The sequence below is a fragment of the Nycticebus coucang genome, chromosome 24 (genome assembly GCF_027406575.1).
Source record: "Nycticebus coucang isolate mNycCou1 chromosome 24, mNycCou1.pri, whole genome shotgun sequence".
NCBI lineage: Eukaryota > Metazoa > Chordata > Mammalia > Primates > Lorisidae > Nycticebus > Nycticebus coucang.
Window position 1 is genome coordinate 13209231 of NC_069803.1, and position 14725 is coordinate 13223955.

Consider the following 14725-nt stretch of genomic DNA (forward strand, 5'->3'; position numbering starts at 1 on the left):
TGCATCCTTTCAGGCACACATAACACACACATAAACTGACAGTGTCCTAGAAGATAGAAGAACACGCAACACATTTCAAAGAATCCACGCCAGGGAGACCATATTCTCTGATCCCACATTGGTCAGGAATCAGCAATATCTGAAAAAGTAACATTCCATTTCCAAGAAATGAATGAACCTAAGTTGAAATCATGATGGAAACAATTACATTTTTGGAACTTGATGACAATGGAAGTGGTAAATGTTGAAATTTATGGAAAGAATATTTAGTGGGAAACTGATAACTTTCAATGGATTTCTTTAAAAAAAAAAAAAAGGAAAGATTGAAAACAAGTGAATAAACCATTCACTCCCTCAAAACTAAGAAATTCCTAGAAAATGGAAGAAAGGATTCAGGATTAAACAGGTGAATTTCATTTCTCTCCCTCTGGAGACTCCACTGACACTGTAGTGAGAGGATTTCTTAAAAGGACAGAAAGGCACAAACACAGGGAGGATTGAGGAGGAGACAACAGCAATGCAGAGGGACGAATGGGACTGACTCTGCCAATCCCACACCAGCGTGAGCAGCACTGTGGACAAAGCTGGGTGACATGGCAGCAGCTCCATGGATCTCAGACACTGGCAGGATCAGCTTCTCTTTTTTCCCCCTTTCCTTGTCTTTTACCCTAGGGAGCTCTTCCTACTCCCCAGAGATCACTCTACATTGCATATAAGCACCCTTTCCTACCGTGGCAGATGACCACAGAGTCCTCTGGCCTGGGGGCCACCAGACACAGTTGAAAATATGGGTATCCTGCTGCAAAAATGGAGATCAAGTGTCATATGCAACTTGGTGAAGACAGGAGATCCAGACTCCCCTCCAGGGAATCTGATAGGCGAAGAGGAGAGATCTGAAGAGACTGACACCAGTGGTGTCCCCCCCAAAAGCACAGCCCACACAGACCACTCTCTGGTGAAGATAAATGTTGGCCTGCCTCCCCCCTTCTCTAATGCTTCTGACCACCTTCCTGTTCTGCTACTTTTCACTAGGAGAAGCTACCTAGTCACAGGTCCCTTCCTTCACAAGAGGCTCTTACATATTCCTAAGAAATCTGAAGCCACAGCAGGACTTGGAGCCTCTATCCAATGTCTCACCTCTGGCTGTGGAACTATTGTTCTTCCTTTGCATGGCTACGTTTGGGCTGGTTACCCAATATTTCAAAATTGACTTTCAAAACATACTCAACAGGGGTACATATGTAGGTGGAAAGCTGTAATGGAACTAGGTGGCGTGTCTCTGTGAGAAGGACAAACTACAGGCGGTCAGTGCACACCTCAGGGAATGTTCTGGCCATCGTCCATCGGCACTCCCACTTGGAGCCCTTGGAGCCTTCACTGCCCTGCCCAGAGCCCCAGAAAGCTCAGTCACTACAGACCACATCACCAGGTCACTCTCGTTCTCTGGGTTTGACTCCTTTGGGGTTTGACCAATGGGAAACAATAGCAAAAAAAAAAAGAAAGAAAGAAAATTAAAGGCAGGAGATGAGAGATGTCCATAGTTGTATTCACCCACTCCCTCCCACTTTGGCACATTTCTGCTGGGGGCTACATCTACCTAGATTATCCTTCTTGTCTGGTGGCCCCTCTGCCTCAGTTCCTGATCTCTTTCCCAAACTCCACTAACGCCATTCCCACTTTTGCTCCTAGAAGTGGAATTGGATCCATAGGAGGAACTGGTATTATGCAAAAAAAATATTCTGGGGCAACTGATGATCTTTATGAAAAATACGATGAAATCAGATCCCTCCATCACATCATACACAAAAACCAATTCCAGGTTGATTTAAAAACCCGAATTAAGGTTGGAGGACCTGTTAAACTTAAGAAAATATAGAATAATGTATTCGTAACAACTGGGGAGTAGGAAGATCTCCTTAAAGAAAAACAAAAAGGGAAAAACCATTAAAGTCCATTTTATTATGTGAAAATATAAATCTTTAGTTCACCGAAGACACATAAACAAAGATAGAAGACAAGTCTGGGAGAAGATACTTGCAAAACTTAAAACTAACAAAGGGTCATGTCTACCAGTCATAAAGGATCCTACAAATGAATAAGAAAAAGATAAACATGTCCCTAGAAAAGAAGGCAAAGAATAGAAAGAGGCAAACCGCAGAAGAAAACTGAAAATAAACATATGGAAAGCCTACTCAGCTGCACTGACAATTAGGGAAATGCAAACTGAAACAGCAGTGAGATTTTCACCATCAGACTGGTGAAAAATGTTGATGTGATAACACCACAGGTGGGTGAGGATGTAGAGAAATGGTACTCTACATCCTTAGCAGGTATATATACTGCTAAGTGTATATATTTGTTAGCAATAGTAGACCCAGCAATTCTACTTCTAGGTGTACGTGCTAGTTACAAAAAATATTTTCCAGCCAGGTGGCAGTGGCTCATGTGTGAAACCTTAGCACTTTGGGGGGCTGAGGCAGGAGGATCCCTTGAACTCAGGAGATGGAGAACAGCCTGGGCAACATAGCAAGACCCCACCTCTACATAAAATATAAAAATTAGCCAGGCATGGTGGCACATGTTTGTAGTCCCAGTGACTTGAGAAGCTGAGGCAGAAGCCTAGGAGTTCCAGCTTACAGTGAGCTATGATTCTGACTGGGTGAGAGTGAGCCCCTCTCTCTAAAAAGAAAAGGGAAAAGGAAATCTTCCATTTTTACATTAGGAGATAGTATTAGAATATCTATTATGGTGTTTCATAAAAGGCAAGAAAAGAAGGGAAACAGCATGAATATCAATCAAATAGAGAGTGGATAAATAAATTATGTTATTTTCCTAAGATGCAGTACTATCCAGTAGTATCGTGAACACAAACAACATGGAGAAACAACCAAGAACAGAAAGTTTGATAAGAGGAAGTCACAGAAGCATGGTTAGCGGATGATAATATGTGCATACAATTCACAAATGTGCAGAACAATGCTGTATTTTCCAAGGACATATACACACACAACAATAGTGTAAAAAACATGCATGAGATTGAAAAATACCAAATTTGGAATAATGGGTGCTTCTGGGGAGGAAAGACAGGAGAGAGGAAAAGAGCAAGAGAGAAGGGAGAGATAAAAATAAGGGGCTTCTAGGACTTATATCAAATGTAATGCTAAGATTTTATGGCAAAGAATAAACAAGCTTCTGATAGAGCTTGAGGGGGTGGGTATGTGAGCGATTGTTAGATTGCTCTTTGTACTTTTCCGTACGTTTAAAACAGATCAAAATGAAAATGGGTAAACCTATAATGATTTAAAAAAATATTAATAGACATATAGCACAGTAGTGATGGAAATAAGACTCCTGCTCTAGGCTGTATGAGCCAGATTCCACATGAAATGCTGACTGCATACCTAGACCACACCGATAAACAGGTGCCTGACAAGCGGACCTGTCAATGGATACAAACTAGACCAGAAAAGAAATAGGGGCATGCACCTGGGATATTTATCCTTGAGTCAAAGACTTTCTGAGATTTTACAAGCAGTGGGACATACCAGCAGCTCATGGAGTATTCTGGAAAGTGGCAGCCCCCGGTGAGCACTCGGTATTCCATGAAGAGTAGAATACAGAGGAAATACAAATGCTGCCCAGTTCTCAGCCCCAGCCTAGCTACAGGGCACCTCTGGTGATTCAGATTCATCATGAAAGGAGTAAGTTCCCTGTTCACTGAGGTACATGCTAATCTAAGATGCACAGACCTTTCTGGAAAGGCCCAGGTCCCCTGGCTGCCCTTTGAGTCCTGAACCATGTCCCCTGATGGAGTTGACCTTGGGCCGACTTCTCAGGGCTGGGAGGTATCACAGCCCCATTGCTAACTCGGCGGTCTGTGGTCTTTCATTCTCACGGGGGTCTCGGTCTTGGTCCGAGCCCCGGGATGCTGTGTCTAAGTGTCTTGATGCAGCAATTCATCTACATTCGCTGGAGTGAACCACCAAATGGGCAAAGCACTAACGTGTGACACTAAGCGCAGCCTCTCTCTAACACGAACAGTCAACAACAAGCTCCCAATCATTTCTATTCCATTAAACACTGCAAATTAGAGTCCAAGGAGGAAGCTAATTTCCAATCAAACAGAAGAACCGGGGGCTCAAAATCTGTTCTCCAGTTTTTGCCCAGATGGCCACGTAGGCACACACTCACAAGCCAACTCACCCACTCAAAACATAACAGAGCAAAATGCACAGAAATAAACATGTGACTGGATCCTGTGTCATGCGCTCTTTTGCTTTTATTATAGTCATTCATTTTTAACACAATCCAAGGGGCATAATTTGAACGCTCCAGTATTTTGTGGAAAGGGCACAGGTGTCTCAAATGGGCTGGCTCATCTTCTGACTTGGGTCCTTTTGCCACCAACACCCAGGAAGCCTCCCAGCTCCTTAGAGCCTTCCCTTTGAGCTGATATTATTGTCTGCCAAGTGACAGCACGACAGCCACAGTTCAGACCAATTTATTCTACTTGAATATAATGTGTCTCATTAATCTCATCCATCTGCTGTTTATGTACATGGACAATTCCAGCGGGAAATATAAAGTCCTGATGCGGGATGGAGTGCCTCAGCCGCTGGGTGCAGGTTTAATTTGTGAGGAGTTAACTACTCCTGCCGATGGGATGCTGATATCCAAGCACTGGCTTTCCCCCAGTTGCAAGGACATTTGTGAGAACGTGCCTGTGCTAGGGCAGCATTCCCTTGGTGAGAGCCAGGCAGAGGCTCATGTGTCACTGTACCCTGGTATCATCAGAAGTCAAAGGCAGAATAGGGTTTCTAAGGCAGGAAGAGGGGGCTGCCAACTCCATTATTCAGGAACTTTCTCTCTTCCTCCCACTACTGCTTCCAGATCAATTCATTGCTTGGCATACCTGCCACTGTATGTCTGGTTGGGACAGACAAAAGTCATTGTCACCCAGTTTTGCTACTTGGAAGCAGCACAGTTGAAAGTGCTCATGCGACATTAAATTGGCTCCCATAGCACTGGAGATTACTGACTCTCCATTCTTGTAATTCCCACATCACCAGGGATAATCAGCATCTTGGAGAGAAAATTAACACCTCATGAAAAGCCAATCTGAAAACTCCCAGTATAATTAGATGAGGATAATTAAGTGTGTTTATTTGTTCAGCAAATATTTGAAGGCCCACTATGTGACATGTTTTGTGACACTGGACATCTGATGTAAATGAAACAAAATCCCTGCTTGTGCAAATGATTTAATGCAGTTGATATAATATGGGCTGAATTGGGTCCCCCAGAAACTGATATGTTGTGGTACAAACCCTCAGAACCTCAGAATGTACCCTATTTGGGGACCGAGTCTTTACAGAGACAATCAAGTTAAAATGAAATCACTGGAGGGGGCCCTAATCAAGTAAGACTGGTGTCCTTATAAAAAGGAGAAATTTGGAGACAGTATGTGAAGAGCTACGTGAAGATGAAGGCAGAGATTGGGGTGACACTTCTGTAAGCAAAGGAACGCCAAAAATCACCAGCTAACCACCAGAAGCCAGGGGAGAAGCACAGGGCATGTTCTCCCTCACAGCCCCAGAGGATCCAGCCCTGCCAACACCGTGACCTTGGACTTCCATCCTCCCGAACTTCGAGGCATACATTTCTGTTGTTTAACCCATCTAGTGTGTGGTCTTTGTCGTAGCAGCCCTAGGACTCTAAATACAAATGCCTCCTATGAAATAATGTCCCTTAAAAAGGAAGAATTCGTGAAAAATTAAAACAAAATTGGCTTCTTCCTCTTCTACCCCCTGAGGGATCCTGCTTCCAATAAATGTAGTGAACTTCCAACTTTCCTAAGGGTGGCAGTTACACAGAGTCCCAAGATACAGCCCTGGCCTAGTGTCTCTGGAGGAACAAGAGCCTGAGTAAGTACAGGCTGCTTGGGGTCCTGACCTTCCTGGGGTCAGTGAATAAAGACAGGGGGGATACACAAGAACCCGTCCAGAATTCCTCTAGGGGCGTCAGGTTAATCCTACTACTTCATTGGCTCAGCGCCCATCTCAGTGTTTAGAGCATCCTCCCGGGCCTGCTAAACAACAACGACAACTGCAACAACAACAATAAAAAATAGCCAGGCGTTGTGGTGGACGCCTGTAGCCCCAGTTACTTGGGAAGCTGAGGCAAGAGAATCGCTTAAGCCCAAGAGTTGAAGATTGATGTGAGCTGTGACACCACAGCACTCTACCGAGGACAACATAGTGAGACTCTGTCTCAAAAAAAAAAAAAAAAAAATCCTACTACTTCATTGTCTCAAAAATTTCTGGGAAATACTAACTGACTTAAAAGACATAAGACATTTCTAAATCCATCCATCAATCTATCTATATTTTTTAAGCTGAGATTTTAACCTATTTGTGCTCCTAATGAACTCTGCGACCTTGGGCAAGTCCTGTCCCCTGTCTGGACTTCAGTTCAGCCATTTATAAAGCAGGAATTTAGACGGGAAGACATCTGCATCCTCTCTTTGGACCCTGCTAGCTGTTTTGAAACTTGCACTCCACGCCAGGCAACGGGTGCGGAACAGCCTGTTATCACAATGATAGTAGTGAAAACGGGAGTGCTGACTTTCACCACATTTTGCTTTATGCCAGACGTCCTCAAACTTTTTAAACAGGGGGTCAGTTCACTGTCCCTCAGACAGTTGGAGGGCAGGACTATAGTTTAAAAAAAAAACAAAACTATGAACAAATTCCTATGCACACTGCACATATCTTATTTTGAAGTAAAAATACAAAACAGGAACAAATATAATCACACGGCCTCATGTGGCCCGCGGGCCGCAGTTTGAGGACCCCTGCTCTAGGCAGTTTTCCTGAGCCAATGCATTTAGTTTGTGCCAATTTTTTATAAGAAAAGTAAAAGCAATTATCTTTTGATAATTCTGAAATTTCTCCACATACCTGGACTCAGTGGAATAAAATAAGTTGTCACAAGAAAGAAAGCCACTGTCTCGGGCAGGGAATGAGACTTCAGAATACCAGATGGGGGTAGCTTATCTGTCCTTCATGCTACAGGTGAAGCCTGCAGTCAACTGCAGAAGCAAACGACCCTAACAACCAACGGGCCTGGGTAGCCTCTGATAAACCACTCAGAAACAATCAGGCGAAGGCCGGTGACCAAAAAGCCATTGACCAGAAAACCATTAACAGAGAAAAGAATTTGGTGTATGATCAAATCATTGCTCTTAATTCTTTCTAGCCCCAGATACAAAATTTCCTAAAACAGATTTTCCATGAAAAATTGGTCCTCTAGGCCAGGCGCAGAGGCTCACGCATGTAATCCCAGCACTCTGGGAGGCTGAGGTGGGAGGATTACTTGAGTTCACAAGTTCAAGACCAGGCTGAGCCAGAGTCAGACCCTGTCACCCCGTCACTGAAAATAGCCTGACGTGGTGGGAGCTGTAGTCCCAGCTGTTTGGGAGGCTGAGGCAAGAGGATTGCTTAAGCCCAAGAGTTTGCGGTTGCTGTGAGCAATAATGCCGCAGCACTCTACCCAGGGCGCATGAGTGAGAGTCTGTCTCAAAAAAAAAAGAAAGAAAAGAAAAATTAGTCTTCTCAAGAAGTGGCTATGGGTGGCTGCCAGGAATTGTGAGCTGTGCATGCTTTTGTCTAGAAATCCTAAGACTGAGGTAGGGTTGCAACTTTGTCGTGGAGGAAGAAGTCACTCTGCCCATCTCTCATCTCACAGAGCAGGCCTACGGGACTGAAATAGCCAGAGACACTCCACAGCTGCCAGAAAGAATGTATGAGTCTAGAAAAAAAGACTTTTTCTCTCCTTCTGTGCTGAGATGAGGGAGAATATAGTGAAAAGTCAGGAATTAGTTCAGTCTTTCACCTACACATTTTCAAGCCCCTGTTTGTGATGAGAGCAACTTTAAAACATTATATAAGTGAAAGCACTTAGGAAAGAAAGATTTTTAAATTTATTTTCTTGTTTGCTTTTGTTTAGAGACAGGATCTCACTTGTCACCCCAGCTAAAGTGCAGAGACATCAAAGCTCACCACACCCTCAAATTCCTGGGCTCCAGCGTCTGATCCTCCTGCCTCAGCCTCCTGAGTTCCTGGGTCTGTACCATCGCAGCCAGCGAATTTTTAAACTTTTTGTAGAGACAGAGTCTCTCTGTGTTGCTTAGGCTGGTCCCAAATGCCGGGCCTCAAGCATCACTAGCTCACTTCAGCTTCCCCAAATGCCAAGATTACTGGCATGAGCCATGGTGCCCATCCAAAGACTTTTTTTTTTTACATTTTATTAACACTAAAACCAAGATTTCACCCACACACACAGAGTAATCATGTGAAACACAATGTGGACATCTTGCTGTTTTTAGTCCAAACTCTGTCTTGGAGAGCTTTCTGCATTGGTGCTTACAGATTCTCCCTATTCATATATATATATTTCTTTTTTAATTAATTAATTAATTAATTTTTTGACATAGAGTCTCACTATGTCACTCTCGGCAGAGTACCATGGAGTCACAGCTCACAGCAACGTCAAACTCTTGGGCTTAACAGATTCTCTTGCCTCTGCCTCCCAAGTAGCTGGGACTACAGGTGCCCACCACAACACCCAGCTATTTCTTTTGTTGCAATTGTCATTGCTGTTTACCAGGCCCAGGCCGGGTTTGAACCTGCCAGCCCTGATGTATGTGTCAGCACCCTAACCACTGAGCTATGGGCACCGAGGCTCTCCCTATTACATTTTTTGAATGGCTGCATAGTTATCCAATTTTACATATGAACCATATTTATTTAACCAATCTTTTATTGACATATAAGTTATTCTGAGTTTTTTGATATTACAAGAATGCTGCCAGAAGTATCTTTTGTCCGGATATCCTTGGACATTGGTATGGTTTATTTTTAGAAAGTGAATTCCCTCCAGTAAAACTGCTGGACCAAAGAGTTCTTGGTCCATTTGTGTTCTTGTAACAAAATATCTGAGATGCGGTAATATGATTTGAATGTTTGTCCCCTACAAAACTCATGTTGAAAGGCAATTGCCAATGGATTCTATTTGGAAGGGAGCCTTTATGAGGTGATTAGGCCATGAGGGCTCCACCCTGATGGGGGTTTAATGATGCTTAATTAAAGGATATCTGGAGTGGGCTCTCTCTCTCTCTCTTTCTCTCAGTTCTTCTACTCTTCTGCCATGTGAGAAGGAGGATGCAATGTTCAAGGCATCCTCTTGGAAGAAGAGACCAAGGCTTCACTTCACCTTGAACTTCCCAGCCTTCAGAACTGTGCAAAATAAACTTCTATTGCTTATAAATTTCCCAGCATGTGGTGTTTTGTTATAGCAGCAGAAAATACACTGAGACACTGGGTAATTTATAAATAGTAGAAACTTATTTATTTCTCACAATTCAGAAGACTGGGAAGTCCACGACAGAGGTGCTGGCTGATTTGGTGTCTGGTGTGGGCTGCTCCCTGCTTCCAAGACAGCCCCTTCTCACTCTGCCCTCACAGGGCAGAAGGTGTGAATGCTGTGTCATCACACAGCAGAAGAAACAGAAGGGACAGGCAGCTCTCTGACGCCTGTTTGATAAGGACACTATTCCCACTCAAAAAGGTGGAACCATCATGGCCTAATCACCTTTGAAAGGCATTAGCTCTTAGTACTATCCAATTGGGTTATAGGTTCCAATATGAATTTTGGAAAGGGACAAACATTCAAATCATAGCAAAAGGGTAGTTATCTATTCTTTATTTTGATGCATATTTTCAAAAGGTAGTTCCGATTTAGATTCCCAGATTGGTAGTTTTTACAGGTACAGAGAGTGTCACTGTTGCAGTAATTATGTGTCCCAATCTTGCCGACTTGGCTTAGAAATCCTGTTCCAATCGTCACTGAAAGAACTCTATGGTGCTCTTGGCCCTTGCAGCAAGTTTACCCCTCTGCAGGTTTATTTATGGACAAGGCGACCTTCAGGAGGTATGGGGGAGGTTGTGTTTCAGAATAACAGAAGGTTGGCATGACGGGGTCCCCAGGGAGATGATTTCATCGACCTCCTCTTTTGACAGCTGAGCAAATGGAGCTGTGGGCGGATGCCGTCTATGGGTGCGCGTCACCCTGGCCCATTCTCCCGAGATGTGGGTGTGCATCAGTCATTCAGAGCTTCTGGGTCTTTCCTTTCAAACCTCAGGGGGTAAAATGTGCTCTCAGAGGTGCAGCTGCCACCCAGGCTATGAAAGATGTTCTCAAAATGCACATCGTCCCAGACAAAACCATGACGGTCTCTTTGTCGACCAGCAGATTGACGGGGGAAACTTCCTCCTGTGGCTCACGACTCACTCTTCAGCAGCTGCAGAGCGATCTGTGGGGTGCATCCTCCCCCACTCCCGGTCTTCCTGCTTCAGCCCTTAAAGTCAGAACTTCTTCCCTTCAGAAGTGAGAGAGATGCTCTACGCCATGGTGCGTCCCTGTGGTCCCAGCTACCAGGGGTGGGGGCCTGAGGCGGGAGGCTCCCTTGAGCACAGGGGTTCAGATCAGCCTGGGCAATGTAAAGAAACCCCATCTTGAAAAAAGAAAAATAATTTTCGAGGAAGAAGTCATAGAAAGAAAACTTCTATTGGTTTTCCATCTTTCACTCCTCACCCAAGTTTGGTTACTGGCATCTCTGAGTAACCAAACTGGGAAGGAGGAATGGCCACAGTTACCCCCGTCTTAGCTCTGCCATCTCTGTTCCTGGAGGAACTTTCCCCTGAAGGGAGCTCCCTGAGGCTGCTCCTGGTAGTATGGGACTGGATCATAGTTGCACACTCTAAGCTGAGTTCCCGGTCTAGCTTATCCGTAAGCTGATCTGTTCATCTGACTCCTGTTTCTATTTCTTGAGTGATACAGAACTTGCAGAAAGAAAGGGATTTTACTCATTGGCTGTCCTTAATCCACAACTTTCTCCCTCAAATACTGTGGGTTTAAAAGCTCAAGAAATGTAGGGCGGCGCCTGTGGCTCAGCGAGTAGGGCGCCGGCCCCACATGCCGAGGGTGGCGGGTTCAAACCCAGCCCCGGTCAAACTGCAACAACAAAAAAAAAATAGCCGGGCGTTGTGGCGGGCGCCTGTAGTCCCAGCTACTAGGGAGGCTGAGGCAAGAGAATCGCGGAAGCCCAGGAGTTAGAGGTTGCTGTGAGCCGTGTGACGCCACGGCACTCTACCCGAGGGCAGTACAGTGAGACTCTGTCTCTACAAAAAAAAAAAAAAAAAAAAAAGCTCAAGAAATGCGCCAGACATGGCAGCTCATGCCTATAATCCTAGCACTCTGGGAGGCCGAGGCAGGTGGATTGCCTGAGCTGAGGAGTTTGAGAATAGCCTGAAGAAGAGTGAGACCCCATCTCTACTAAAAACAGAAAAACTAGCTGGGCATGGTGGTGGGCACCTCTAGTCCCAGCGACTTGGGAGGCTGAGACAAAGAGGATCACTTGAACCCAAGAGTTTGGAGGTTGCTGTGAGCTATGACACCATGGCACTGTACACAGAGCACAGAGTGAGACTCTGTCTCAAAATAAGAAAATAAAATAAAGTAATAAAATAAAAGTTCGGGAAATGAGAGAGGGATCTGGTTATTTACCTAATAATACTGGATGGTTTTCTGTGTGCAAAAGCTACTGGATCATGGGACTCCTATTCTCCTTGGCTTCAAGGAGCCGAGATCAGGTGAGTTTGGAGCTCTCAAGTATATCCAGTTAGACGATGATGCCCTTATACCTAGACTGACGGGAGCAGGGACTAGCAACATCTTGGGATATCTGGAGGTCTATGAATAGGGACAGAGACACCAGCAAAAACAAAGTACAAATAGAAATTGTGAGACAAAACACACGAGCTCACACTCAGACACACACACACACACACACACACGTGCCTGTGAACATGTGGGGGGTGGGGGAGAAAGAAAGAGAAATTAGAAAAGAAGAAAAATTATAATTGAGTCATATCTCTTGAATAGTTAGGAATGTTCCTGAAATACTGTTGGAGGGGAAGCAAAAAACAAATTGTAGACTCATGCATTCACTTTAATTATATTTGGATAAAAACAAACCCCCAGAAGATTCTATCTCTATGTAAATGTGCATTTGCATCTGTTTGTATGAACCGGAAAAGCGTGGGAAGTATACAGCAGGTGTTAGCATTGGTAGCCGGAGGGGATGGAGCTGGAGATGATTTGCTTTTACTTTATGTGTCTTGGTACCATTTCAGTCATCATGATGAGCATGTCTTACTTTCATATCAATAAACGTCAATGAAAGAGATTAGATGAAAATAAAAAGAAAACGTCAGCTTCAAATTCATATGTTTATCTGTATTGGGGGGAAAGACAAGGAAAAACATAGTACAGAGCAGTGTCTGCATTATGATTTACTGACGTCAACAAAAAAAATTCCTTCACATATACGCTAGTGTGTGTATTCAAATATTTTTCTGTATGACGGAAAATATTTGCCACGAGTGTGTAATTCTTTCATTTTTCAAAAAATAATTCTACTGTAGAATATAAGAAAAACGGTTCAGATGTCTTAAGCAATAGGGCAGGATTTCCAACTGCTTGTGTGTTAAAATGTCTACAGTAAGGGAACAGGAGGCGGGGAATGCACGGACAGAAGGCTAGACAGAAAATGCCGAAATGTTAATAATGATGGTAAAATTGTAGGTGGCATTTCTGAAAATTAAAAGCATATGATATTGCCATGACTTTACCTCTGTGGCATGAGGGCTGGTAAAGGTTTTGCCTGGCTGTGGACAGAAGCTGGGAGAGGACCCCAGCAGCTGTTTGGTATCCTTCTGTCGTCATGAATGACGCCCTCCACCTTAGACTAGAACACACATGAGGGAGGGTACAAGACGCATAACCCTGCCAGGGTCGAGAAGAGGCAGCTGCCAGCCTCCACCCTAATGAAAGGATCAGTGCCCTTTCCACTGAGTATAAACACCATTATTAAAAATAGGAAAAAAATGCCATTGGGTCTACTAGAAGTTAGGAATATCCCATTTTAGACAGTTTCCTTTTATCAGAGTGATTCAGAATACCGACTCTGGAGTCAGGCTGCCTAGATTCAAATTCTAGCTTTGTAACCTGGGTCAGGAGTAAGTTTCTTAACTTCTCCACATCTTAGTCTTTTCATCTGTGAAGGGAATAATAACAGTCTAGGCTTCATAGGATTATTATGAGGACTCAGTGGGTTAAGATATGTAAAAATCTCAGAAAAAGGCTTTTTCTTTTCTTTTTTTATTAAATCATAGCTGTGTACATTAATGTAATCATGGGGTACCATACACTAGTTTCATAGACCGTTTGATACATTTTCATCACTCTGGTTAACATAGCCTTTCTGGCATTTTCTTAGTTACTGTGCTAAGACATTTACATTCCACATTTACTAAGTTTCACATATACCCCTGTAAGATGCACCGCAGGTGTGATCCCACTAATTCCCCTCCCTCTGCCCACCTCCCTCCTCCCTCCCCTCCCTTTCCCCTTCCCCCTATTCTTAGGTTGTAACTGGGTTATAGCTTTCATGTGAAAGCCCTAAATTAATTTCATAGTAGGGCTGAGTACATTGGATACATTTTCTTCCATTCTTGGGATACATTACTAAGAAGAATATGCTTCAGCTCCATCCATATAAACATGAAAGAGGTAAAGTCTCCATCTTTCTTCAAGGCTGCATAATATTCCATGGTGTACATATGCCACAATTTATTAATCCATTCGTGGATCGATGGGCACTTGGGCTTTTTCCATGACTTAGCAAAGAATAATGCTTTTTCATAGCACTCTATAGATCAGCATTTGCTGATATTATTATATTTTTCCACATTTAAAAGTAATAGCAATAATACTTGATTTGTGAACATTGCTTTAATAATTATTATAAGTTATTAAATGCCTACTATATGGTAGGCAGCATTAGACAATTTGTTTACTTTAGATCTAATTCTTCTTTAGAAGTACCAGGCATAAGAAAACCCTGTAACAGAGAAATTAAAGCTCAAGAAGTTTGTTTTCCTGGGGTCCATACCTAGTAATTGGCAGAAGTCAGATTCAAGTCCAAATCTGTTTGCTCTGAAGTCCAGGCTCCGTGGACCATATGCTGCCTTCTGGCATTACCCGAGGCATTTATGAATATTTACATACATATTCAGACACAGAGGTTCTCCGGATCTTTACGACCTATGAACAGACAAAAAAAGAAGCCAGTTTTGGTGTCGGCATTAGTTCATTTTGCATTGCTATAAAGGAATACCTGAGGCTGGGTGATTTATAAAGAAAAGAGTTTGGCTCACAGTTCTGCGATTGTATAAGAAGCACGGCACCGGCATCTGCTTCTGAAGGCCTCGAGGAGTTTCCTATCAAGGCAGAGGATGAAGGGGAAGCAGGTGCATCACATGGTGAGAGAGGGAACAGAAGTGGAAGGAGGGAGTGCCAGGTCCTTCAAACAACTGGCTGTCCAGCTCTCTGTGAATTGATAATGGAGAATTCAGTCATTATTGGGGAGAGGGCACGAGGCCATTCAAGAGGGATCCACCCCCATGACCTTCCCTAAACACTTCCCACCAGGCCCCACTTTCAACACTGGGAATAAAATTCCAACATGAGATGTGGCGGGGGACAAACCCGCTCATCATCCTTCCCAATAGTTCCTCTGGATGAGCAGGATTAGAGCCCAGTC